The 3,946-nt window shown below is 47.9% G+C and overlaps 1 protein-coding gene across 2 annotated transcripts in view; it reads right to left on the reverse strand.

Moving 5' to 3' along the window:
- CLVS1 (clavesin 1) overlaps positions 1-2,871 on the reverse strand; it is a 246,674-nt gene extending 243,803 nt beyond the window's left edge. For both annotated transcript variants that reach the window (XM_055091287.1, XM_055091286.1), the window contains exons 1-2: positions 2,494-2,871; positions 998-1,059 (exon numbers count right to left, since the gene is read on the reverse strand). The gene's annotated coding sequence lies outside the window, so the exon portion shown is untranslated. The remainder of the gene's footprint in view (positions 1-997; positions 1,060-2,493) is intronic.
- Positions 2,872-3,946: the final 1,075 nt, after the last annotated feature.

Genomic DNA, 3,946 nt, shown 5'->3' on the forward strand with positions numbered 1-3,946 from the left:
CCGGAGCCTGCGCTCCGCAACGGGAGAGGCCACAACAGTGAGAGGCCCGCGTACCGCAAAAAAATAAAAAAAAATAAAACATCTCCCAGGAGGGGACGGGGAAGGACTGTGGACAGCCAAGCAGTTATCAACCCAACTAAAATATAATGAGCCAGTCCACAGAAAGGAGAAATATGCAAGACACTTGCTGAAATCCAAATACACTTAATACATTCATTCAAGACCCAGCGAACAAAGAAAGAAGGTCATTGTGGCATTAAACCGGTGCTGCGCGTCCGGAGCCTGCGCTCTGCAACGGGAGAGGCCGCAACAGTGAGAGGCCCGCGTACCGCAAAAAAATAAAAAAAAAAAAAAAAAAAAAAAAACATCTCCCAGGAGGGGACGGGGAAGGACTGTGGACAGTCAAGCAGTTATCAACCCAACTAAAATATAATGAGCCAGTCCACAGAAAGGAGAAATATGCAAGACACTTGCTGAAATCCAAATACACTTAATACATTCATTCAAGACCCAGCGAACAAAGAAAGAAGGTCATTGTGGCATTAAACCGGTGCTGAGTCTTGTATTTGAATTCTCAAAAACTCTCCTTTTGAAACTCTGTTCTAAATATGTGTTCTAGAATCTTGCCTATCCTATATATGGGCTCACCAGTTTATGGAACACATATTTTTATTTTCCCCTTGAAAATTCCAACTTTAATCCCTGGATCATGTTCCAGGATCCCCCAGAGGTTGCTGACAGCGCTGCTGCAGTTGAAAATGAAGGTTTTTTTCTCAATGTCCTAAGACGCAATCCATCTGGGGCCAGAGACTTAGAAACTTAGAACCCATAACAGCCTCACTTTTACAATCACTGATCTAATGTTGGGTTCCTTTTATGGTCATCAGTCCCCCCATTTCCAGTAAGATTCTCATCCTTAAAAAAAATTTAGGTAGAAAATAGGAATTGAACACGTCTCCATTTATTGCTTTTTGTGTATCGTTTTTGTTGTTCGTACCTTTTATTTGAGGATATAGAGAAGTTCCCCAAGGGTAAAGCAGAAGGTGACAGAAAGGAAACCTATATAAGAAATAAATGAAAGACAAATACCACACAAGGTCACTCATATGCGGAATATTAAAAAAAAAAGTGAACAAACCAAACCAAACGAAAACAAACACTTAGACACAGAGAACGGAGTAGTGGTTACCAGAGGGGAAGGGGCAGGGGGGTGGGTGAAATGGGTAAAGGGGGTCAACTGTATGGTGATGGATGGAAACTACATTTTTGGTGGGTGTACAGAAATAGACATATAATGTTGTACACATGAAACTTACATCATGTTATAAGCCAATGTTACTGCAATTTTAAAAATCTTTAAAAAAGAAAAAAATGAGATTTTACACCTATCTTTTTAGGATATTTTGAAAATTAAATTTCTAAATTCATATGTGCCTGGTCTAAGCACTATGCTAATAAATTTCTTTAAGCTTCAGATGACATTCTCTTTCACACCCAAGGTTTTTATAATTACAAAGTACTCCCTCCCTCTTTGATCTGAAATAATTCCACAGCAGCAATATCCATTGTTGCTTCTTTTAACTTCCTAGAAAGGGAACTGTCGCCAAAACAAGTGGAAAATCTATCGGCAGCTCTGTTTTCACTGAGTGAGGGGTTCAGCCGAAGTCCGGTTATTTCCAGCCATCGCTTGTGATTCGCTCTTTCCCCTAAGCCTGTCTTGGGGTTTGTATCGGGAACACGTGATTCACTTCCTCTCTCGGGCCGGGGGATTCCACACGGACAAACAACGCCCCTTCTCTTTTAAGCTTGACTGAGAAACTCTCCATCTTGTGAAGGGGACATTCTCAAAAGGAGGAAGTCCTGTTCCAGTCACCTTTTTGCAAGGGTTGCTGATCTTATGATCAATCTCATCACCAGGAAAGGAACTCAAATATGGGTTGCACCTACCTAATTAGGTCTGTCCCCCAAACAATATATAAAGTATGCTTTTAATTCGGGACTTTATAAAGACCCTACAGTCATGTTGATTTTATATATATATATATATATATATAGTCAAAATACTGGTTAATACACCAGTATTCAACAAATAGATGAATACAGAAATAAAATATAAGAAACATGTATTATATATATATGCTATTTTCTGAATGTTGCAATTGTTCTTAAGTGAGTTGAAATACAACTGAGGTCATAAAGTTCCACTTGTCTCCATGTTTATCTATGCTTTTATGGATGCGGTTATTTGAAGAAAAGAAGGAGACGGAGAAGAGGAAGCAGAGGAGGAAGGGGAGGGCTGATATTTCGGAGGACCTACTATGCTGCAGGTGTTTTTGACACCTCGTTGTACTGTATGTACATGTGCACACATGACGAAACAACTATTATTATTACCCCATTTTACATCTGAGAAAACGGGAGCTCAGATGAGCTCAAATAAGTGAAATAATGATATTAGTAAAAGGCAGAAAATGGACACAAAATGAGTCTCACCCTTCTGGCCAAACAGGGAAGGATTCGGGGTCACTTTCAGCCTCGAAGGTGTGCCCGGGAGTCTGCTGCAGCACAGTCACAAGCAGGGGTGAGGAATGGCAAGTGAATGGAGATGATGAAGGACAAAGAAACTGCTAACCATTTCTCCCTGCTGATCAACGGAATCAGTATGGGAGGAGACACCTGTCGCCAATGGGAAGAGCAAGGCTGCCTGTCTCCCCTCACTTTCTGCCTTCTCCTCTTCCTTCATCAGGCTGTGGTGCTTTGCTGCCTTCCAGATCACAGCCTCTGGAAATGTGCCTGCAGCCTCAGGTTCCTTAATGCAGCCGCCTGCCTGCCCGCCCGGCCGGGTCCCGGGTCCGCTGCCCCTTGTCCGCCGCTGGCGGCGCCCCCAGAGAGGGTGCCTGGCGCTGGGGAGACGGGCTGGGGGCACGCGGCAGACGTTCCCCGGCTCCTGCCCCAACCTTAAGCGGGAAGAGTGTGTCACCAGATGATAAAATGCTAAACGACAACTCCTTTTCATTCTGCGGAACAGATTTGTTGAATATTTCATTCCTGTCACCTGCTCCTTTTCGGGCCACCGTCTCACGGCTGGAAGGGCTCTCCGGGGAATTGCTTGAAAGGTTGGCGCCTGCAGCGAGCGTGGGTCCTGAGGCTCGGCTTCCGGGCGCGGCCCCCGGGCGCCGGCTCCGCCCCCGGGCGCCGGCTCCGATGGTGTCTCAACGCTGCCCTCTGCTGGGCGGAGGCGCGCGGCCGCCGAGCGGCTGAACGGAGACGGGTCACCCACGCGGGAGGGGAGACGGCGCCAAGCGGTGCGCAGCTGTATACAAGGGGGCACAGCAGAAATCCACCGCCTTCGAGGGCATCGGACCTCACCGGATGGATGCTCAGCTGCTCTTTCTTCCCGCCGCGCGGCCGCTGCTACCCGCTCCCAGGCTGTCAGTGCACAGATGAAGAAAGCCACTGCCGCCGAGGACTTTCCTGCCTGAAAGAGATTTGCTTGTGGAACGAAGATTCGTGTGTGTTGGGGGCGCGGGGGAGGGTTGCTACTAGGAAAGAGCGAAGAAACACCTGGGCGTATACACAAGATTTCCAGATTCAGGGTCCAGTGATAAACCACACATTCACCCGAGCTGGGAACCACCATCCCCCCAGGGAGCACTCCCTGAGGGGACCCAGCCCCGCCCGCCTAGCCGGCTGCTGTCCCCCCGCTTCAGGCTGCGTTCCTGGCACTATTCCCCGGTCAGTCACCCCGACTTGCCCCTCCCCCGCCAGCTCTCTCCTTCCCAAGTCCATCTTCCACTCAACCCAAGGAAATCTACATTAAATGACTCAATTAACATAAAGCTCGGGCTTCCCTGGTGGCGCAGTGGTTGGGAGTCCGCCTGCCGATGCAGGGGGCACGGGTTCGCGCCCCGGTCCGGGAGGATCCCACATGCCGCGGAGCGGCTGG

This window comes from Physeter macrocephalus, chromosome 15 (assembly GCF_002837175.3).
Source record: "Physeter macrocephalus isolate SW-GA chromosome 15, ASM283717v5, whole genome shotgun sequence".
NCBI lineage: Eukaryota > Metazoa > Chordata > Mammalia > Artiodactyla > Physeteridae > Physeter > Physeter macrocephalus.